This window comes from Dama dama, chromosome 21 (assembly GCF_033118175.1).
Source record: "Dama dama isolate Ldn47 chromosome 21, ASM3311817v1, whole genome shotgun sequence".
NCBI classification, from domain to species: Eukaryota; Metazoa; Chordata; class Mammalia; order Artiodactyla; family Cervidae; genus Dama; species Dama dama.
In genome coordinates, this window is record NC_083701.1 from 68,342,725 (window position 1) to 68,367,659 (window position 24,935).

Here is a 24,935-nt window from a genome sequence, read left to right on the forward strand (position 1 = left end):
GAATCCAATGGACATGAGTTTGGGTAGACTCCGGGAGTTGGTGATGGACAGGGAGGCCTGGCGTGCTGCGGTCCATGGCGTCGCAAAGAGTCAGACACGACTGAGTGACGGAACTGAACTGAACAAACGAAACCCCGTGTCCTTGGCCTTCGCTTGTGCTCCTTTTCCAAGTAAACCCTAAGGGACTAAATCTTGACTTTCTGTCTTTCAAGAACCCTCCTGTGACGACTTGGACACTTCCGTCTTCCAGGCAGTGTTAAGAGCCCCTTCTAAGGCGATATATTCTGTTGATTTTGGTATATTTAGGTATATTTCTGCCTCCTAGTTTAGACTTGAAGCTCTTGGACGCAGAGGAAAGGTAATCTGGGTCTTGTAATCCTCAGCATTGTGTGCTGATAAAAGTTTGTTTTGGACAAACGGATGTCCCTAGATCTTTGTTACCTCTCTTACAGAACTTTTCTTCTCTCCTGTTACAAATATGCCTCTCTTCTCCCCCTGCATTCATTCAGCAAGTTGTCCATTGAATACCTGATGTGTTTCAGATATTATGCCGGCTCTGAGTGGTAACTGAAAACCGGAATAGTGTTTACTCTAACAGAGCCCACAGTCTCCTCCCAAAGGGCAGACTAATCAAACAAACAGATACATGTCTTACATACATACATGTATGTAAGATTGCAACTAAGATTGCAACATGTAAGACTGCAACTGTTGTATCACTCTTTGCTATGTAGCAAATCACTACAAAACCTAGTTGTTTACCGCAGTCCTTTGGCTAACTCAGGATACTGTGAGTAGGTTGGGTGGTTCTACTTTTGAGTTTGCTCAGCTGGGCTCTTTCATACCTGTCTGGTGAGCTGGTGGGTCTGCTGGTGGCTGGATGATCTAGGATGGTCTCATGCCCAAGTCTTCTGGTGGGAAGGGTGTTAGTAGGGACAATAGAGACAACGTGTTAGGGGCCACTTTTGCAATGTGACACAAGAACTAAGGAAAACTACAGGACACCAAGCGAGCATATACTGAATATAGAAGTTTGCTTTGAACTATTGGGGAAAAGGACTACATTGCTAAAATGACACTTAAGTTGAGATCCAAAGATTGGAAAGGGGGTAACTAGGTGAAGAGAGGAAGAAAGACAGTCCAGAGAGAGGACATAGGCAAATACCCACCACTCCTCTTTGCCACTTCCCATTTTGAACTCAACTTCCATGTTTCAGAAGATGGTACACCCTCCAGCTGACTGTTCAAATAAAAAACCTAGCAGTCATCCTTTCTTTTCCCCACTGGCAGTTCTCATCTGTTCTACCCCCTGAACCACTCCTTCTTCATTTCTATGTCACCATTATCCAAGCTCCTGTCATCATCCACCTTTACTGCAAACCGTCCTTACTGATCTTTCCGTGTCTGTAGTCACACACGGCAATACAAAATAAAAAGTGTGGGTTGGATTATGCCAACCGTTCAAAGGCCTATACTGGATGGGTCCGAATGTTTGTGTCTCCCCCAAATTCACATGTTGAAATCCTGCTGTCTAAGGTGATGATATAAGGATGTAGGGTCTTTGGATGATGCTTAGGTCATGAGGGCAGAGGCCTCATGAATGGGGTTAGTGCTCTGATAAGAGACTGGAGAGCTCCTCTGTCTCCTTCTGTACACTGAGAAGATGGCATCCATGAGGGAGAGGCTCTTTGCAGACACCGACTAGGCCAGTGCTTGGATTTAATAGCCTCCAGAACTTAAATTTCTGTTTTTTTATATGCTACCCAGTTTGTGGCATTTTTGCTATAGCAGCTCAGGGGACTAAGACTCATTCCCATTATGCTTAAAATAAAATTTTGAATTCTTACTGTGGCTATGAAGGCTGTATCTTGCTCTTACTTACCCATCTCCCTCCTCTCACCACCCCACTATGCTATCCCTAGCATATATCAAGCTCATTTCAGAGTCAGTCTTGTTTTTGTTTTCTCTGCCTAGAACACTCCTTGTGTCTCCATATAACTAGCCCTTTTCATCATATAAAATTCTACTTAAAAGACACCTACAGAGTGAGACTTTCTCTGATCACCTTGTTATTGCCATATCCTCCTTTTTTGTTTCCTCTGAGGTGCATGCTACTCTCTGAAGTTAGCCTGTTTGTATGCTATTTGCCTCCCATAACTAGAATATATTCTCCACGAAACCAAGCACTTTGCTATCATGTTTATACTATATTCCCTATGCCACCACAGCCTTTGGCTCATAGTAGGAACTCAATAATTAGTAGAGCTTGTTAATTAATAAAGGAGTGAGTGAAAACCCCATAACAGAGGATGCATGATGCATGTGAGGATGTGAAAGAAAACTAGTGAGGCTAGAGCAGAGGAAGTGGGTGATATGCGTTATAGTGGGAGAGTAGGTATGACCAGGTCTTGTAGGGCATTTGGCCATGCTAAGGAGGTTGGTCCTTATATTAGGGTTCTCCAGAGAAAACCATATATATGGCTCTATTATAAAGAATTGGCTCATATAATTATGGAGACCATGTCCCAAGATACATAGTCAATAAGCTGGAGACCCAGGAGAGCTGATGGCATGAATTCCAGTATGAATGCTGTCAGGCTCAAGACCCAAGAAGAGCCAATGTTCCTGGCTGGGTCTGAAGACTGGGAAAAAACCCCCAAATCTCAGCCCATACAGTCAGGCAGGAGGAATTCCCTCTTCCTCAGCCTTTTTGTTCTAGTCAGGTCTTTCATTGGATGAGACCCACTCATGTCAGGGAAGGCAATCCATTTTACTCAGCCTACCAATTCAAATGTTAAGCCTGTCCAGGAACACCCCTACAAACTCATCCAGTAAAATGTTTGGCCAAATGTGTGGGCATCCTGTAGTTTAGTCGTAGTGACACAGATTAATCATCATAGTCCTTATCTTGGTATCTGTGTGAAGATATTGATGGCAGCAGGGACTATCTTATTCATCATGTAACTCAAATCTTTTGGCAGATGCCACATACATGGTATAGTAATTGTCGAACAAATATATACTGAACTGCACTCTTTCAGTCTCCACCCAACATATGTATTCTAGGAACTCTTCCCCTGAGATCTGGACTCTGATCTTTCTCTTCTGTCAACAGACATTTTGAAACATGCATCAGCACAATTGTTCTCAAGTCTCTTTCACTGTTTGGAGGCACTTTCTTATAGGCTGTATTTTATCCCAGGGCACATTTCATAGAAGAGGAGCTGGGGACCTGGGGAGGCCAAGGGCCATGGCCAAGGTCACGTGATAAGATAGTAGGGAAGTTGGAATTAAATCCTTTATCTTCTCTCTCTTTCCACTGTACCAGTTTCCACTCCTCTCATTATGCTTTTTTCTTTTTTTAAAGTTGCTAAACAAACATAAACAAAAATTACTAAATAGTTAATGAATGCCTTTTCTTGTTTGGAATAACCAGTGTGTGTCCATCATTGGGTGTAGCATTCCAAAATCTCTCAGTATTATTGTTCCAGGTTATAAGCAGTATAATCTGACTTCTCATAAACTACTATGCAATATTTGTATATTTATTGTGACAATAGCACAATCTTATTTTGTGTAAAGTTAAATGAATTCCAATGTGCGATGGCTTAAGAAAGGACCAGTGAAGGCAAAGAGTTACATTAACTCCATTTACTCATTTATTCAGACCTACGTACTGAGAACTCACCATGTACCAGATGCTATATTTACCAATCTTTAACCTAAATTCTCTGAATAACATGGAAAGGGAAAGCTATGCACATAACTGGATCATTAAAATTTTTTCTATTCTTATTGCTTTGGAACTTTAGAGGTGATGATGCTTGAATTAGATCATTTATTTTAATTATTATTTTGTTATTCTCTTCCACTAAGCTTTTGCCCCATTTTAGAAATGAAGAAAGATGTTGAGTGACCAACCGTGATATATTTATTTGCTAGTGTTTATGCCTAAATAAATGGGCTTCCCTGTAGCTCAGACAGTAAAGAAACTGCCTGCAATGCAGGAGACCTGGGTTTGATCCCTGGATCAGGAAGATGCCCTGGAGAAGGAAATGGCAACTCACTCCAGTATTCTTGCCTGGAGAATCCCGTGGACAGAGGAACCTGGTGGACAGAGGAACCAGTCTGTGGGGTCGCAAAAAGTCAGACACAACTGAGCGACTAAGCAATATAACGTCAAATGCAGCTGTCCCATGTTAAGAAGCTTAAGCAAATTGTTTTAATGATGATGCAGAGAGATAAAATCTCTCTCCAGTAAAATTTTAGGTTTTTTGTGTGTGATTTTTTCACTTTAAATATTCAGTACTTTTGCTTCCCAGGTGGCTCAGTGATAAAGAATCTGTCTGCCCATGCAAGGAGATGTAGGAGATGTGGGTTCAATCCATGGGTGGGGAAGATCCCCTGGAGGTAAAGATGGCAGCCCGCTCCAGTATTCTTCTCTGGAGAATCCCATGGACAGAGGAGCTTGGAAAGCTACAATCCGTGGTGTCGCAGAGTTGAACACAACTGAGGAACTAGACACGCTCACACTTGAGGGGTATAGGGTCTCTCTCTAGTGGTGAACTGAGTACTTAAAACTGTTTGGTCACGCAGTAGGAGCCCAGAGTACAGAATGAAACTACCCCAGTATCCTACCTCATTTAACACCACTTTTTAAATAGAAATCACCTATAACTGATTTTCTTCTTAGTGATTAAGGGGAAACTATTATTAAGTGATAAAGCACACAGACTTTTCATTTTTTCAAGACATTTCTCAAGACTCCATCATTTTCTCAAGAACTGACTCGGAATCACTTAGCGTGCAGGGTGTGCTAAGTCGCTTCAGTTGAGTTCGATTCTTTGCGACCCCATGGTCTGTAGCCCGCCAGGATCCTCTGTCCAGAGGGTATGTCAGAACACAACCTTCTAAACCCTACCCCAGAGTTTCTGATTCAGGAAGTCTGGAGTGACAGCCAAGAATATGCATTCATAAAAAATTCTCAGGTGTTACTGATGCTGCTGGTACAGGAACCCCACTTTGAGAAGTGCCTTGCTTGACTCCTAGAGTGTGAATCTAAGCCTTGTATTAAATAAGGTTAATACTAACCTTATATTAAATATTCCTCAAGGTTTAGCCATAGGGTTATTGTGAGGATTAAATGGAACAGTAGATGCATAGTAAGTGCTCCACAGAGGTTGGTTAGCTCTTGGTAATCTGCCAGTGTTTTCCAATGTGAAAAATTAAATAAGGTGGAATTTTTAAAAATAATATTGTTGTTGAGCTATTATTGTTAGCTAAGTTCAGTTTAGTCTCTCAGTCCTGTCTGACTCTTCGCAGTCCCACGGACTGCAGCACGCCAGGCCTCCCTGTCCGTCACCAGTCCCCAGAGCTTGTTGAAACTCATGTCCATCGAGTCAGTGATGCCATCCAACCATCTCATCCTCTGTCGTCCCCTCCTCTTCCTGCCTTCAATCGTTCCCAGCATCAGGGTCTTTTCCAGTGAGTCAGTTCTTCGCATTAGGTGGCCAAACCAGGGTCTCCTGCATTGCAGGTGGATTCTTTACCAACTGAGCTATCAGAGAAGCTAAGTTATAGCAATAATTTTACTTAAGTGTGTTTGACAGTGTACCATGCATTACTAATATATCTATAGCATCATTAATGTACATTAATCTTTATGCATATTGCTCTGAAAAAATTGGTACAAAGCAAAAACCACACGGTGAAGGGGCTATGTCAAAGGGACACAGGGGCCAACTGAAAGAGATTCCAATGGCCAAGGTTGGGATAATTTGAGCAATAAAGTGATTATAATCCATGTTAAAAAGTAAATATCCCCGAGTTCATGCTGAGATAAATAAATGCTTGGAGGAAGGAAGGAATAAATAAATAAACGGAGAAGAGACAAATCTCCCGTGCTGAGGATTCCAAATATTTCTTGTAGATATTCTGCCCTCAAAGATGTGGAGGACAGCTCCCTACATCTTAAGTGTAAGGAGCACATGGTGACTTTCTTCCAAAGAGGGAAAAAAGGGGTAACTTTACAGCGGAGAAACACCACCTCAGCCTGGTGATCAAGGTCGATATCAACAGTGGTAAGTCACGTTATTAGCACATGCTCTTTATGTGGGTGTACCGTACCCTTCTGGTCTTCCTCCTCAAAACCTGTAACCCCAGTGTAATCATGAGAAACCCATCGGATAAATCCCAGTTCAGGGACACTTTGCAATATATGTGACCAGTGTTCCTAAAATTTGTCAAGGTCACCAAAAATAAGGAAAGTCTGAGACACTGGCTCAGCCCAGAGGACCTTAAGGAGACATGACAACTAAATGTAATGTGGTCTAGTGGATAGGGTGGGTCCTAGAACAGGGAATGGATGGTCAGTAAAAATCAAGGAAATATGAATAAGGCATGGAAAAAAGTAAAGCAAAACTCTGACTTTTAGGGGAAAAAAAAGGTATGTATTTGTTATTAGAAGTGCCATACAAACTTTCGAAGCATAGTAAAGAAAATAAATGCCAATGCTGTATGATAAAATGTTATGTTAATTTTAGGTGAACATTTTTCTAGATTGATCTATCTACAGAGGTAGAGCATATATATGTTTATATACACACACACACATATACACTCAGACACACACACATACATACATACATATATAGTAGGCATGCAGACAAGCAATCTTATAAAAGCAGGATCTTTGTATGTGTTTTAAAATTTTATTTTGGGCACAATTTGATTCTTTTACATTATGAAATATATCAAACACACATAAAATAATTAACTGACCCCTACAGCATATTTAGGGCTTCCCTGGTAGCTCAGTTGGTAAAGAATCTGCCCGTAATGCTGGAGACCCTGGTTTGATTCCTGGGTCGGGAAGATCCCCTGGAGAAGGGAAAGGCTAACCACTCCAGTGTTCTTGATGGCTTCCCTGGTGGCTCAGATGGTAAAGAATCCACCTGCAATGTGGGACACCTGGGTTCGATCCCTGGAGGAGGGCATGCAAGCCACTTCAGTATTCTTGCCTGGAGAATCCCATGGACAGAGGAGCCCCTGTCTGGCTATAGTCCATAGGGTCATAAAGAGCTGGACACAACCGAAGTGACTTAGCATACAGATATGTACAACTATTACCACAATCAATTTTAGAACATTTTTATCATCCCCCAAAGAAATTTCACACACATTGGCGTTCACTCTCTATTTCTCCTCAATCCTTTCAGTCCCAGGCAATCAACAATCTACTTTCAGGTTCTATAGATTTACTTCTTTGGAACATATCACATAAATGAAATCATACAGAATGTGGTCTTGTGATTGACCTTTTTCACCTAAGGTACTGTTTTCAAGGGTCCTTCATCTTATGATGTGTGTTAGAGCTTTGTTCTTTTTACTGCTGATTAGTATTCCATCCTATGAATATACCAACTTGAATTATCCATTCCTTTGTTATAGACATTTGGGTTATTTTCATTTTTTGGCTATTACTAATAATGCTGCTATGAAGGCTTGTGTACAAGTTTTTGTGTGGGCTCATGTTTCCATTTCTCTTGGGTATATACCTAGGAGTGGAATTACTGGATCTTTTGATAATACTGTGTTTAACATTTTAGGGAACTTCCAGGTGGTTTTGAAAAGTGGCTGCACCATTTTATTAATACATTCTCACTAGCAGTGAGAGCTCCAGTTTCTCCACATCCTCACCAACATTTGTTATTATCTGACTTTATTGATTTTAGCTCTTCTAGTGAGTATGAAGTGATATCTCATGATGGTTTTGATTTTCATATTCCTAATGCCTAGTAATGTTGAATGTCTTTTCATGTTCTTATTGGTCATTTGTATATCTTCTGTGGAGAAGTAACTATTTAGCACTTTTGTCTATTTTTAGAATGGATTATTTGTCCCTTTTATTACTGAATTGTGTGTTCTTTATGGATTCTAATTGTAAGTCCCTGATCAGATATATGAATTTGCAAACATTTTCTCCTAATATATGGATTGTCTTTTTCACTTGTTTGATAGTATTTTTTGAAGTGCAAAAGATTTTAATTTTGATGAAGTTCAGTTTGTCTAATTTTTCTTTTGTTTCTAGTGCTTTTGGTGCTTAAGTTAGGCAAAGCTTTCTAAGGTCATGAAGAATCACTCCTGTATTTTCTTCTAAGAGTTTTAAAGCTTGGGCACTTACATCTATTGATGATCTAATTTGAGCCAAATTTTGTGTACAGTGTGAGGAAGGGTCAAATTTCATTCTTTCGCATGTGATTATTCAGTTGTTCCAGAACATTCATAGAAGAGACTATTCCCCACCCCCCGCCCCAAATTGTCTTGGTACCCTTGTTGAAAATAATTGGTTGTTAATGTAAGGGTTAATTTCTGGATCTTAACTTCCTGCCATTGACTTATATGTTGATCCTTATGCCAGTACTATGTGTGCTAAGTCGCTTCAGTCTTGTCTGATCTTTGCAACCCTATGGACTGTAGCCTGCCAGACTCCTGTGTCCATGGGATTCTCTTGGCAAGAATACTGGAGTGGGTTTCCATGCCCTCCTCCAGGGCATCTTCCCAACCCAGAGACTAAAACCATGTCTCTTATGTCTCCTGCATTGGCAGGTGGGTTCTTTACCACTAGTGCCACCTGGGAAGTCAGCACTATCCTGTCTTGTAATTTTGAAATTGGGGGAAAGATAAGATATTTTTAAAGTCATTGCTTTAAACTATTAACTTTATTAGATTTAATAACAGAGAAAAAGAAATAAAATACAATCTAAGGATTCTTGAAATTTAGAAGATATTCCTGTTGCATAAGATGTTAATTCCTAAAATAGCTAAGATTTAAAAGTCATTATGAATGGAAATTTTTATATTTTGAAAACATGTTTTCAAAAACACATTTCAGATTCTATGACTAACTCTGCTTTAAAAAATAAGCAAATTAGCATCTTCATAATTCCTATCACTTTCCTTTTCTCACATTTTATTTTTACTAATGATATTTTTATATCATGCTATCAATGTTACTAGCAATATATTTGAAACTGTAACCCATACAGTGGTTTAGTCTTGCTTATACATTTACATCAACTCAATGCTCCCTACCAGTCTGTGTTATCTAGATTGTTGACTATAGGTTCAAAGTTGGGTGTAATATTTTCTTTATTGAGTTATGGTTGATGTATTCTATTGTATAAGCTGTAGGTGTATAATATAGTAGCTTACAATTTGTAAAGGTTATACTTCCATTTATAGTTATCATAAAATATTGGCTACATGCCTTGTGTTGTACAATCTATTCTTGTAGCTTATGTATAATACTCTGTATTTCTTAATCACCAGATCCTGTATTACCTCCTCTCCCCAATGCTATTGAATAGCTTGTTCTCTATATCTGTGAGTTTGCTCCTTTTTGTTATAATCACTAGTTTGTTATATTTTTTGTATTCCACATGTAAGTGATACCATACAGTATTTGTCTGTCTCTGTCTGATTTATTTCATTTAGCATAATAACTTCCAGGTTCACCCATGTTGTTACAAATGGCAGTTATTTTCATTTTTAATGGTTGCATGGTATTGTATTGTGTGTGTATATATGTGTGTGTATATATATATACCTCACATCTTCATTCATCTGTTGATGGACACTTAGGTTGCTTTCATACATTGGCAGTTGTAAATAATACTGCTATGAACATTAAAAAATAGAGCCATGACTTTGCCGACAAATGTCTGTCTAGTCAAAGCTATAGTTTTTCCAATAGTCATGTATGGATGTGAGAGTTAGACCATAAAGAAGGCTGAGGGCTGCAGAACTGATGCTTTTCAACTGTGGTGCTGGAGGAGACTCTTGAGAGTCCCTTGGACAGCAAGGAGATCTAACCAATCAATACTAAAGAAAATCAGTCCTGAGTATTCATTGGAAAAACTGATGCTTTAAAGCTGAAGCTCCAATACTTTGGCCACCTGGTGTGAAGAGCCAACTCGTTGGAAAAGACCCTGATGCTGGGAAAGATTGAGGGCAGGAGGAGACGGGGTGACAGAGGATGAGATGGTTGGATGCCATCCCTGACTCAGTATACATTTGTTTGAGCAAACTCTGAGAGACAGTGAAGGACAGGGAAGCCTGACGTGCTGCAATCCATGGGGTCACAAAGAGTCACACACAACAACAAAAACAATGAACATTGGAGTAAGTGTGTCTTTTTGAATTAGTGTTTTTGTCATGTATATATGCCCAACAGTGGAATTGCCGGGTTGCATGGCAGCTCTGTTTTTAGTTTTTTGAGAAATCTCCATACTGTTTTCCAATGTGACTGTACAAATTTATATTCTCACCAACAATGAACAAGGCTTCCCTTTTCTCCACATTCTCACCAATGTTTGTCATTTGTGTTCTTTTCAATTGTAAGCCATTCTGACAAGTATGAAGTAACATCTTTTTGTGGTTTTGATTTGCGTTTCCCTGATGATAGCAATGTTGAACATCTTTTCAGTGCAGTGCCTGTTGGCTATCTGTATTTTCTTTCTGGAAAAATGTCTATTCAATTCTGCCCATTTTTTAATTGAATTATTTTTTGATGTTAAGTTGTATGAACTGTTTATATATGCTGGATATTAATTCCTATTGGTCATATCACTTGCAAATATCTTCTCTCATTGAGTAGATTTTCTTTTTGTTTTGTCAGTGGTTTTCTTTGCTGTGTAAAACTTTTAAGTTCAATTAGGTCTCATTTGTTTACTTTTGCTTTTGTTTCCTTTGCTTTAGGAGACAAATCCAAAAAAGAAAACAAAAGAAAAAGAAAAACTACTCTGCTGTAGTTATGCCAAAGTGTTCTGCTTATATTTTTTCCCTCTAGGAGTTTTATAGTATCTGATCTTACATTTATGTCTTTAATTAATTTTGGGTTTATTTTTGTTTATGATGTTAGAGAATGTTCTAATTTCATTCTTTTACATGTAGCTGTCCAGTTTCCCCAGCACCACTTTTTGAAGAGACTGTCTTTTCTCCTTTGTATATTCTTGTCTCCTTTGTCATAGATTAATTGACCATGAGTGTTGGATTATATCTGGGCTCTCTATTCTTTTTTTATATTTAATTTTATTTATTTAATTTTGGCTGTGCTGTGTTTTGTTGCTGTGTGGGCTTTCTGCAATGAGTGGAGGCTACTCTTTGTTGCAATGCACAGGCTTCTCACTGTGGTAGCTTCTCTTGTTACTGAGCATGGGCTCTAGGGGGCACAGGCTTCAGTAGTTGCAACATGTGGGCTTAGTGGTTGCAGCTCCTGGGCTCTAGAGCACAGGCTCAATAGTTGTGGCACACAGGCTTAGTTGCTCCATGGCATGTGGGATCTTTCCAGATCAGGGATTGAAACTGTGTCTTCTGCATTGGCAGGTAGATTCTTTATCTCTGGACTCTCTATTATGTTCTATTGATCTATGTGCCTGTTTTTGTGCCAGTACCATACTGTTTTGATTACTGTAGCTTTGTAGAATAGTTTGAAGTCAGGGAGCATAATTTCTCCAGCCCTGTTCTTCTTTCTTCAAATTGTTTTGGCTACCAGGAGTCTTGTTTTGACTACCAGGAATCGTGTTTTTCCATACAAATTTTAAAATTATTTGTTCTATTTCTGTGAAAAATGCCATTGGTATTTTGATAGGCATGGCATTGAATTTGTAGATTGCCTTGGACATTATGCTCATTTTAGCCATATTAATTCTTCCAATCCATGATAATGATATATCTTTCCATCTTTCTGTGTCATCTTCAATTTCTTTCATTGGTGTCTGTCTTTTTGGCTGTGCTCCATGGCATGCAGGATGTCAGTTCTCCAACCAGGAATCAAACCTGTGTCCTCTGCCTGGAAAGTGTGAAATCTTAACCACTGGACCACCAGGGAATTCACAGTCAATGTCTTATAGTTTTCAAAGTACAGGTCTTTTACCTCCTTAAGTAGGTTTGTTCATAGGTATTTTATTCTTTATGATGTGATGGTACATAGGATTGTTCCTTAATTTCTCTTTCTTATAATTTGTTGTTAGTTCATAGAAGTGCAACGTATTTCTATATATTAATTTTGTATCTTGATGCTTTAATGAATTCATTGATGAGCTCTAGTAGTTTTATGGTGGCGTCTTTTTTGAATTTTCTATGTATAGTATCATGTCATCTGCAAACAGGTACAGTTTTTACTTCTTCCTTTACAATTTGAGGTCCTTGTGTTTCTTTTTCTTTTCTGATTTCTGTAGCTAGAACTTCCAAAACTATGTTGAAGAGGAGTGAAGAGAATGGGCCTTCTTGTCTTGCTCCTGATCTCAGAGGAACTATTTTCAGCTTCTCACTGCTAAGTATGATGTTAGATGTGGGCTTGTCATATATGGTCCTTATCTGAGGTATGCTCCCTGTGGGCTCACTGGTGGCTCAGCAGCAAAGATCCTGCCTGCCAATGCAGGAGACGTGGGTTTGATTCTTGGGTTGGGAAGATCCCCTGGAGAAGGAAATGACAACCCGCTTCAATATTCTTGCCTGGGAAATCCCATGGACAAAAGAGCCTGGTGGGCTACCCTTCACGGGGTCACAAAGAATCAGATATGACTTAGCAACTAAATAGTAATAACAACGTCATCAACAGCAACATTCTCTCTATGCCCACTCTCTGGAGATTTTTTAAAAATCATAAATAGATGATGGAGTTGAACTTTACCAAAAGCCCTTTCTGCATCTATTGATATGGTCTTATATATGCATATCTATATGTCTTCTTTTGAAAAAGTGTACTCAGGTATTCTGCTCATTTAAAAAAGTTGGAATTGCTTTACAATATTTTGTTAGTTTCTCCTGTACAACAACTCAAATCAGCTATAGGTATACATATATCCTCTCCTTTTTGAGCCTCCCTCCCACCCCCTTATTCCACCCCTCTAGGTCACCAGAAAGCAGCAAGCTGAGCTGCCTGTGCAATACATCAGCTTCCTGCCAGCTATCTGCTTTACACATGGTGGTGTATAATGTCAGTGCTACTCTCTCGGTTTGTCCCACCCTCTTCTTCCCCAGCTGTGTTCACAAGTCCATTCTCTACATCCGTACCTCTGTTCTTGCCCTACAAATAGGCTCATTAGTACTGTTTTTCTAGATTCCATATATATGCTTTAAAATATGATATTTGTTTTTCTCTTTCTGACTTACTCCACTCTGTATGACAGGCTCTAGGTTCATCCACATCACTACAGCTGATTCAAGTTCATCCCTTTTTATGACAGAGTAATATTCCATTGTCTATACATACTACATCTTCTTTATCTATTCATCTGTCGGTAGACATCTAGGCTATTTCCATGTCCTGGCTATTGTAAATAGTGCTGCAATGAACACTGGGGTACAACTGTCTTTTTGAGTTACGGTTTTCTCAGGGTATATGCCCAGTAGTGGGATTTCTGGGTTGTTTGGTAGTTTTACCTTTAGTTTTTTGAGGAACCTCCATATTGTTATCCACAGTGGCTAAACCAATTTACAGTCCCACCTACAGTGTAAGAGGGTACCCTTTTCTTCACACCCTCTCCAGCATTTACTGTTTGCACATTTTTTTATGATGGTCATTCTGACTGGTGTGAGGTGATACTTCATTGTAATTTTTATTTGCATTTCTCTAATAATTAGTGAAGTTGAGGATATTTTCATGTGCTTCTTGGCCATATTTATTTAAGTCTTCTGCCCAGTTTTTGATTGGATTGTTTGTTTTTTTGATATTGAGCTGCATGAGCTGTTTGTATATTTTGGAGGTTAACCCTTTGTTGCTTTGTTTGCAAATATTTCCTCTCATTTTGAGGGTTATATTTTCCCCTTGTTTACAGTCTCCTTTGTTACGCAGGAGCTTTTAAGTTTAATGACATCCCATTTGTTTAGTTTTGTTTTAATTTTCATTATTCTAGCAAGATCCAAAAAGATCTTGCTGTGGTTTATGTCAATGTTTTTCTGATTTTTTTCCTCCAAGAGTTTTGTAGTGTCTGATCTTACATTTAGGTCTGTAATCCATTTTGAATTTATTTTTGTGTGTTAGGTAGTGTTCTAATTTCATTCTTTTACATGTACTGTCCAATTTTCCTAGCACCACTGATTGAAGAGATTGTCTTTTTTACAACTGTATATTCTTGCTTCCTTTGTCATAGATTCAGTTCAGTTCAGTCACTCAGTTGTGTCTGACTCTTTGTGACCCCATGAATCGCAGCATGCCAGGCCTCCCTGTCCATCACCAACTCCTAGAGTCCACCCAAACCCATATCCACTGAGTCGGTGATGCCATCCAACCATCTCATCCTCTGTCGTCCCCTTCTCCTCCTGCCCCCAACCCCTCCCAGCATCAGGGTCTTTTCCAATGAGTCAGCTCTTCGCATGAGGTGGCCAAAGTATTGGAGTTTCAGCTTCAGCATCAGTCCTTCCAATGAACACCCAGGACTGATCTCCTTTAGGATGGACTGGTTGGATCTCCTTGCAGTCCAAGGGACTCTCAAGAGTCTTCTCCAACACCACAGTTCAAAAGCATCAATTTTTTTGGTGCTCAGGTAGGTTTATTCCTAGGTATTTTATTCTTTTTGTTGCAATTGTACATGGAATTATTTTCTTAATTTCTCTTTCTGCTTTTTTTCATTGTTAGTGTATAGGAATGCAAGACATTTCGGTCATTAATTTTGTATCTGACAACTTTGCCAAATTCACTGACTAGGTCTAGTAATTTTCTGGTGTCATCTTTAGGATTTTCTATGCATAGCAACATGTCATCTGTAAACAGTGACAGTTTGACTTCTTTTCCAACTTGTATTTCTTTTACTTTTTTCCTTGTCTGATTGCTGAAGTCAGGACTTTCAAAACTGTTGAGTAAGAATGGTGAGAGTGAACATCCTTGTCTTGTTCCTGTTTTTAGGGGAAATGGTTTCAGTTTTTCATCATTAAGTATGATGTTTGATGTAGGTTTGTCATATATGATATTTATTATGTTGAAGTAGGTTCCCCTGATGCCCATTTTCTGAAGAGTTTTTATCATAAATGGATATTGAATTTTGTAAAAAAGATTTTTCTGCATCTATTGAGATGATCATATGGTTTTTATTCTTTAATTTGTTAATATGCTGTATCACCTTGATTGATTTGCATGTGTTGAAGAATCTTCGCATTCCTGATAAATATGACTTGATCATGGTGTATGATCCTAATGTGTTGTTAGAGTCTGAATGATAGTATTTTGTTGAGGATTTTTACATCTATATTCAACAGTGATATTGGTCTATAATTTTCTTTTTTTATGATGGCTTTGGTTTTGGTATCAGGGTGATGGTGACCTTATAGAAAGAATTTCAGAGTGTTCCACCCTCTGCAATTTTTTGAAAGAGTTTGAGAAGGATAGGTATTAGTTCTTCTTTAAATGTTTGGTAGAGTTAGTTGTGAGGTCATATGGTCCTGGACTTTTGTTTGTTGGAAGATTTTTATTCACAGTTTCAATTTCTTTACATCTGATTGGTATGTTTATGTTTTCTAATTCTTTCTGGTTTGGTCTTGGAAGAATTTGTTCATTTCTGAGAATGTGTTCATTTCTTCCAGGTTGTCTGTTTTATTGGCATACAGTTGCTGTGGTAGTCTCTTATGATCCTCAGTATTTCTATGGTGTCAGTTGTGATGTCTCCTTTTTTATTTCTAGTTTTATTAATTTGAGTCCTCTCCCTGTTTTTTCTTGAGAAGTCTGGCTAAAGGTTTATGAATTTTCTTTATCTTCTCAAAGAACCAACTTTTATTTTATTGATCTTTGCTATTATTTTCTTCATTTCTATTTCACTTATTTCTGCTCTGATCTTAATGATTTCTTTCCTTCTACTGACTTTGGGTTTTCTTTGTTCTTTCTCTGGTTGCATTAGGTGTAAGGATAGATTGTTTATGTGAGATTTTTCTTGTTTCTTGAGATGACATTGAATTGCTGTAAACTCCCCTCTTTGAACTACTTTTTCTGCATTCTAGATTTTGGTTGTCAAGTTTTCATTGTCATTTGTTTCTATGTATTTTTAAATTTCTTCTTCAATTTCTGCAGTGATCTCTTGGTTATTTAGCAGTACACTATTTAGCCTCCATGTATTTGTGGTTTTTTCAGTTTTTAATCCTGTAATTTATTTCTAATCTCATAGCATTGTGGTTGGAAAAGATGCTTGATACAATTTCAATTTTCTTAAATTTTTCAAGGCTTGATTTGTGTCCCAAGATGTGGTCTTTCCTGGAGAATGTTCCTTGTGCACTCGAGAAGAATGTATTCTGCTGCTTTTGGGTAGAATGTCCTAAGAATATCAATTAAATCTATCTGGTCTATTGTGTCATCTCAAGCTTGTGTTTCCTTATTTGTTTTCTTTCAGATGATCAGTCCATTGGTGTAAGTGGGGTGTTAAAGTCCCCCGCTGTTACTGTGTTACTGTCAATTTATCCTTTTATGGTCTTATGTATTGTCTTACATATTGAGGTGCTCCTATGTTGAGTGCATAAATATTTATAATTGCTATATCTTCTTCTTGGATTAATCCCTTATTATTGTGTAGTGTCCTTTCTTATCTCTTGTAACAGGTTTTAAGGTCTATTTTGTCTGATATGAGTACTCCTACTCCAGCTTTTTTTTTTCCCTATTTGCATGGTATAACTTTTTCCATTCCCTCACTTTCAGTCTGTATATGTCTCTAGGGCTGACGTGCATCTCTTGTAGGGAGCATATACATGGATCTTATTTTTGTATCCATTCAGTCAGTCTGTGTCTTTTGGTTGGGGCATTTAATCCATTTACATTTAAGATAATTGTCGATATGTATGTTCCTATGAGGGGCTTCCCAGGTGGGGCTAGTGGTGAAGATCCTGCCTGCCAATGCAAGAGCATAAATGATGCAGGTTCCTTCCCTGGTTCAGGAAGATTGCCTGGAGGAGGGCATGGCAACCCACTCCAATATTCTTGCCTGGAGAATCCCATGGAGAGAAGAGCATGGTGGGCTACAATCCCAGGGGTCACAAAAGAGTTGGACACAACTGAAGTGATTTAACATATGTTTCTATTACCATTCTCTTAACTGGTAATTTTCTTGATTGTTTTGAGTTTGTTTTTTTGGTCTTTTTCTTTGTGTTTCCTATCTAGAGCAGTTCCTTTAGCATTTGTTATAATGCTGGTTTGGAGATGTTGAATTCTCTTAGCTTTTGCTTGTCTGTAAAGCTTCTGATTTCTCCATCAAATCTGAATGAAATCCTTGCTTTCAGCACTTTCATCATTTGTGCCTGGGCTTGATTCCTGGTCAGGGATCTAAGATCCTGCAAGTTATGTGGCACAGCCAGATTTTCTTCTTTTTTTTAAAGCAACAGATTTCTGTACATTAACCTTGTATCCTGCAACTTTATTGAATTTGTTTATTGGTTCTAATAGTTTTTTAGTGGATACTTTAGGGTTTTCTATATGCAATATTGTGTCATTTGCAATTAGTGACAGTTTTGCTTCTTCCCTTCTGGTTCAGATGAATTTTGTTTCTTTTTCTTGATTATTACTGTGACTAGGAGTTTCAGTGTTATGTTGAGTAAAAGTGGTGAGAGTGGTCATCCTTGGCTTATTCCTGAACTTCAAGGAAATTCTGCTTTTCTCCATTGAATATGGTGTTAGCTGCAGTCTGGTCATATATAGCCTTTATTGTGTTGAGGTATGTTCCCTTTACACCTATTTTGTTGAGCGTTTTTATCATGAATGGGTGTTGAGTTTTATCAAATGCTTTTCTGCATCTATTGAGATGATCATGCATTTTCTTAACCCTCCTTTTGTTAACGTGAAGTATCACAGTAATTTATTTGCAGATATTGGATCATTCTTATATCCATGGAAGAAATCAAACTTGATCATGGTATATGGACCTATTTATATGTTGTTGATTTTGATTTGCTTTTCTTTTGTTGAGAGTTTTTGTATTTGCATTCATCAGGGATATTGGCCTGTATTTTTCTTTCTTTCTTTTTTTGTAGTATCTGGTTTTAGTATCAGAAGAAATTTAGAAATTTTCTCACCTCTTCATTTTTCTGGAATAGTTTGAGAGATATATATAATAACTATTCTTTTATATTTAGTAGAATTCCCCTGAATGGTCCTGGACTTTTATTTGTTGGGAGTTTTTGATCACTGATTCAATTCCAATACTAGTAATTGATCTTTTCAGATTATCTATTTCTTCCTGATTCAGTCTCAGAAGATTGCATATTTCTAGGAATCTATCCATTTCTTCTAGATTATCCAGTGTGTTAACATATAACTGTTTACAGTATTCTCTAATGATTATTTATATTTCTGTGATACATTTGTAACTCCTCCTTTTTCATTTCTTATTTTGTTCGTTTTGTTCCTTCTCCTCCCCCCTTTTTAAATGAGTGGGTAATGGCTTATCAATTTTATTTATCTATTCAAAGAACCAGTTCTTGGCTTCATTGATCTATATAATTTTCTTGTCTCTATTTTATTTCCTCTTTGATCTTTATTATTTCCTTCCTTCTGCTGACTTTGGTATTTTCTTGTTCTTCTTTTTCTAATTCCTTTAGATGATAGGTTAAATGGTTTGTTTGAAATTTTTCTTGTTTCATGAGATAGCCTGTATTGGTATAAACTCCTCTCTTAGAGTTAATTTTGCTGCCTCCAATAGATTTTTTTTGAAGGTTATGGCTTTATTCCAATTGGTCTCAAGGTATTTATTGATTTCTTTTTGATTTCTTCATTGACCCATCAGTTTTTTATTGACTTTTATTGACTTCATTGGTTTTTTATTAGTATGTTATTTATTCCCATTTTTCTTCTTGTAATTTATTTCTAACTTCTCATCATTGTTGTCAAAAAGATGCTTTAAATAATTTCTGTCCTCTTAAATTTATTAAGACTTGTTTTGAAACATTCCATGTGCATTTGAAATGAATATGTATTCTGCTGGTATTAGATGGAATGTCCTGTAGATATCTACAAAGTCTAACTGGTATAATATGTCTTTTAAGGACAGTGGTTTTTTTTAAATTGATTTTCTTTCAGATAATGTGTCCATTGATATAAGTAGGGTGTTAAAGTCCCCTATTATTATTGTGTTATTGTTAATTTCTCCCTTCATGTCTATTAATATTTGTGCATATGTTTATGAACATTATATCCTCTTCTTGTATTGTTCTCTTTATCTTTATATAATGCCCTTTGTCTTTTATTATAGACTTTGTTTTAAAATCTGTTTTGTTTGCTATGAGTATTGCTACTCAGCTTTCTCTTTGTTTCCATTTGGGTGGAATATTTTTTTCCATTCCCTCACTTTTGATCTGTGTGTATCTTGTATGCGATGTATAGGTGAACCCTAGATTTTCATCCAGTCAGCCACCCCATTTCCTTTCATTAGGTATTTAGTCCACTGACACTTAAAGTGTCATTGATAGGTTATTGATAGGTATGCACTTATTGCCATTTTGCTATGTGTGCTCTGATTGTTAATAGTTTTTCTCCTTTCTTTTTTCTTCTTTTAGTCCCTTGTTTTGTGATTTAATGCTTTTCTTTATGTTACCTTTGTGTTTCTTTCTTTCTAGTTTTGTATATCTATTGTAGGTTTTATGATTTGTGTTTACATGTTGATCTATAACTATTTCTATTTAAAACTGGTGGTCATTTAAGTTCAAACACATTCTAAAAGCTCTACATTTCAGTTCCCCCACAATGTTTTATGTTTTTGATGTCGTATTTTACATCTTCATGTCTATCCCTTAACTGTTTATTGCTGTCATAGTTGATTTGACAGCTTTTGTCTTTGAACCTTTGTACTAGCTTTAAATGGTTGATCCACAGTTTTTATCAGCAGGATTTTCCCTTTTCTATAATGTCTTATTTCTTGTTGTAGCCTTTTCTTTCCTCTTAAAAAGAATAACCCTTAACACTTGTTGTAAGACTTGTTTACTATTGATGGACTCTTTTAGTTTTTGCTTCTTTGAGAAGTTCTTTATCTCCTCTTTAATTCTGAATGACGACCTTGCTGGATAGAGCATCATAGGTTTCAGGTTTACTTTTGCTTTTAAGTACTTATATAATGCCACCCTCTTCTGTCCTGCAAAGATTCTCCTGAAAAAGTTAGCTGATAGCTTTTGGGGTTCCCTTATATATCACTCTTTTCTTTCTCCTTTTGCTGCCTTTGTACTTCTTTTTTTAATTTTTAGTTTTGCCGTTTCAGTTATGATATGTCTTGGTATGCTTCTCTTTTTGTTCATCTTGTTTGGGACTCTCTGTGCTTACTGGACCTGGATTTCTGTTTCCTTCTTCAGGTTCAGGAAGTTTTAAGCCATAATTTCATCAAATACCTTTTTAAACCATTTCTCTCTCTTCTTTTTTTCTGGGGCTCCTATGGTGTGACTCTTAGTATGCTTGATATATTCTCAGAGGTCCCTTAAACTATCTTCATTTTTGAAAATGTGTTTTTCTTCTTGCTGCTCTGATTGGGTGATTTCTTTATTTTGTCTTTCAGATTGTTTATGTGTTCTTCTCTGTCACCTAATCTGCTGTTAATTCCCTCTAGTTATATTTTTCATTTCAGTTATTGCATTCTTTAGCTCTCACTAGTTCTTTAAAAAAATTTTTTTTTTCTAGTTCTTTGTTCACATTCTCACTATGTTCATCTGTTCTTTTCTCCAGTTCAGCTTATTATTACTTTGAGCTCTTTTTTTTTGTTGTTGTTGTGGTTGTAAATTATTTGTTTCATCAGGATTTTTTTCAGGGCTTCTTTCATTTTCTTTCATTTTAAACATATTCCTCTGTCTTCTTATTTTGTTTAACTTTATCTCCATGAAATTAGGTGACTCAGTTACCTTACTTGGTCTTGAAGGCATGTGCTTATATGGGAACATCCCTATGCAGTCCATCTGTGCCCAGTAGCTCTGGTCAGAGAACTGGAACTGAAGTAAGCAGGAATCATGTCTTCCCCAGGATGTGCTGGCAGCCACCACTTTGGTGGGAAGTAGGACTGGAGATGGAGTGGTTGGAGCCGGGTGAAGGTTGGAGTTTTTCCATGATTGGTGGCTGTCACTGCCACATCAGGGCTTGGGGCAGGGCCCGCAGGGCTGGGGTAGGAGTTTTGAAGGAGGTGGGTTTCTCTCAGATGTGATGGTGGTCTTTGGTTTGGGATGTGGTCTGAGCCTGAGAACTTGGGGTGCACTTCTGTGTTGATTTCACTTTTCTTTTTGGTGTGAGAGCCCTGGTTAGTTTCTCTGTGTGAGCTGGAGGGGTTGGTGTCAACACTGAGCTAGACTTATCCTACCCCAAGTGTACACAGGGATGCGTGCTATGGTGATGGTGGTCTCTGCTCTGGAGTTAGCCTCATTCCCTTCCAGCTGCATGTGATCAGAAGGCACGTGCTGGCAATGGCTGTCTCCTTGCTGATTAGAGGCAGGGCCGGTGTGCAAGTTGGCTCCATTTCCTCCAAGTTTGTGCACTTTTGTTGTCTATGGCCATCTCCCTCTTAGTGGGGAGCAGTTTTGGAGCAAGAGGGACTGCAGCAGGAGCCCGTGTGGGTAGGAAGTGCTCTGGGGTGGCCTTGGCATGGGGAGAGCCCCAGGCAATTTTCAATCTGCTACCTCAGCACTGTGATTATGAATAAGCAAGTCTGTAGGCATGCTCTTTAAGAGTGGAGTCTCAGTTTCTTACAGCCCTCTGATAAGCTCCAGTGGTTTTAGACCAGCTAAGGGGCTTCACCTTCATGGGGTGAGACCCCAGGGTTGGCATGTCTAACATGTAGCTGCTGCTGCTGCTGCTAAGTCACTTCAGTCGTGTCCGACTCTGTGTGACCCCATAGACGGCAGCCCGCCAGGCTCCCCCATCCCTGGGATTCTCCAGGCAAGAATTCTGGAGTGGGTTGCCATTTCCTTCTCCAATGCATGAAAGTGAAAAGTGAAAATGAAGTTGCTCAGTTGTTTCTGACTCTTAGTGACCCCGTGGTCTGCAGCCTACCAGGCTCCTCCGTCCATGGGATTTTCCAGGCAAGAGTACTGGACTGGGATGCCATTGCTTTCTCTGCTAACATGTAGCTCAAACCCCTTATTCCCCCAGGGTGGATCCCTGAGTCTGGAATATCCTCTCCTCTCTGTCCCCTGCTAGGGGTGCAGGTCCTGACCAGATTGCTTCTCCTCCCTTCCTACCAGATTACATGTGGGTCTTTCTTTATAACCCTGGTTGTAGAAGAATTGTTCTGCTAGTTCTCAGGTCAATTTCAGCAAGAGTAGTTCTATATGTAGTAGTGGTTTTGATGTGTTCATGAGGGAATGTGAGTCCAGCATTATCCTGATCTGCTAGCTTAATCTCTCTTATTTGGTAAATATTCCTTTTCTATTGACTAGCATGTTATATGGTACATATATATATATATATATACACATATATATATATATACACACACACACACACACACAGACACACACACATATATGAATATGTGTTTATGGTAATTATTTTATATAAAACTCCAGCCAATAAGAAAGAAATATATATTTATTTCTATTACTATAAAAATACAACAAGCCCATTTTTAATGGGATTGTACTACATAGGCTATTTTGGAAATTGTTTAAAAAATATTGACAATGTACTTGCAAATTTTTTTTATAACAGAATATACACCTAGCTCATTCAATCTAGTGGTTATGTAGTACTCCATGGTATGAATGTTTCATTATGCATTAACTATTAACCTATTGTTGGATATTTAGGTTCAGTTCAGTTCAGTTCAGTTGCTCAGTCATGTCCAACTCTTTGTGACCCCATGAACTGCAGCATGCCAGGCCTCCTTGTCCATCACCAACTCCTGGAGTTTACTCAAACTCACTTCCATTGATGCCATCCAACCATCTCATCCTCTGTTATCCTCTTCTCCTCCCACTTTCAACCTTTCCCAGCATCAGGGTCTTTTCAAATGAGTCAGCTCTTTGCATCAGGTGGCCTGTCAGGGAATATTTAATTTTAAGGAATCCTATATGTTGTTTTCTGTTTCTCAAGGGCCCTCTGTTCCTTATCAGTTCCTGGAAAACAGGAATGAGCAGAGCTGCACACAGTTCTCAGGACTGAGGTCATGAGGCAGAATGCATACATGGATTCCTTTCAGTAACCTTTTACTTTTCTGTAAAACTATTTAGTAATGTTCCTATTTCCAATACATGGACTGTCTTCTGGCCCTGTGACGATTGTTGTTCCCCTAGTTACTGTTTTTATGGCCCTATGACTATTGTTATTCCCTTAGTTACTGTTGTTATGCATCTGGTTTCAGTGTTTTTTTACTCAACTTTATTTTTCTGCCGAAAGCTTCCTTGTATAACAATATATAAGCACACGCTGCCATGAATAAAGTACCCTTGTTTCACTAGAGACTTGGGTCCCCCCCGTCCTTCTTTTCTTTGCCTTCTTTTCATCGACTCCTGTTCCCAGGTCCCAGTCTGTCAAGACCATAACAAGTGGCGCCTAAACAGGGACTGGGAGTACACCCTTGGCAAGCGGATGGAGTGACTGTGGACCTACTGAGGTCAGTAAGTGTGGGATTATGGGACAAATGGCTGGAAAGCCCCACCACTTTTCTACTTTGCTTCATTATTTATTGAAAGTTCAAGGACTTTCGGTTTCCTGTCAGCGAATAGAGGCTTGTCTCCAAACGGTAATTGAACATAATCCCTGGATCCCTGATGACAGCAATTTTGATTTAAAGATTTGGAACTGGGTTAGAGAGAATGTTAAATGAGCCACAAGACGGGGAAAAAATATTCCAATATATTTCTGGCTCTTATGGGCCCTCATTAAAGCCATGATTTTGCCTTTTCAAGGAAATTCTAGCCTCCCTGATATTTGACAATAGGCAGAACACTTGTTACATAAATATGAATTAGATGATAAAACTTTACAAAAGGCCCAATTAAAATAACATAAAATATTTCAAAATTATCCCACCAGCCCTGCTCTGGCTGCCCCAAGTGTTCCTCCTCCTCTTGCAATGGACACCAAACTGAAAGTCCTCTTAACTCAAGGACAAAATGACTCTGACAATGACTTTTCTGAGGCCTTTTTTGACACTAAAGCTGACAATACTTTTTTTAATGACAATGATAAGCCTTTAAGACACACTCACATTTGTAAGAAAAAATTTTCTACTTATTCTCCTTCACGGCAAAAGCTTCAAAAGACCATTGTGGCATTTTTTTCCTTCAGTGGGGCACTATGCATGGAAAGTATAGACAAGGATATGCAGCTATTGGTAAGTCAAATCACAACTTGGATGGCCACTTACCTAAATGACCACCTAGAGCCTTGGATTCAGGATAACGGTGGCTGGGACACTTTTGTGGAACTCTACGGAAACAAAACAGCAACTGAGAGCCCAAAGGGCCAAGAGCACTTCAACTGCTGGTCCCTTACGGGCATCACTGTGACTGGTATGGTTCTGTTGGGCTTGCTCGTCAACTCATAGTAACTATTCCTTTCATTATAGTCATTCATATTTTATATAAGCTTATGTTCCTCTTCCTTTTGTTACAGCTATAGAGAACTTACAATTTAATAAGACTCTACCTTTTGTGACTTGTATAGATTACAAATTGTATACTTGTCTTGATTCCTCTGTTTCTTTGAAAAATGAATCCATGGAAAGAGGGTCCCATGGCAGGACTTGCTTCCTGGCTACACACTAATTACTCTGGTGATCTAAATGATTCATTGGATGGTTAATTCTTGGCATTTTGTGATTAATAGCCATTTGCACCACTGCTGCTGTCACAGACATTGCTTTACAAACCTCAGTTCAAACACTAATTCGAAATTAGATCAAAGATGCTCATACTATGTGGACCACTCAGGCTCAGATAGATGAGGAAGTTTAAGATGAAATACAGAAACTAAAAACAGCCATCAAATGGGT

General features: G+C 38.3%; 1 long non-coding RNA gene across 1 annotated transcript; it reads left to right on the forward strand.

Annotated features, from left to right (window-relative positions):
- Positions 1-5,947: 5,947 nt before the first annotated feature.
- Positions 5,948-24,935, forward strand: LOC133042366 (uncharacterized). The gene is made up of 3 exons (XR_009689479.1): positions 5,948-6,080; positions 23,459-23,552; positions 24,230-24,935. It is a non-coding gene; the product is annotated as an uncharacterized LOC133042366 (long non-coding RNA).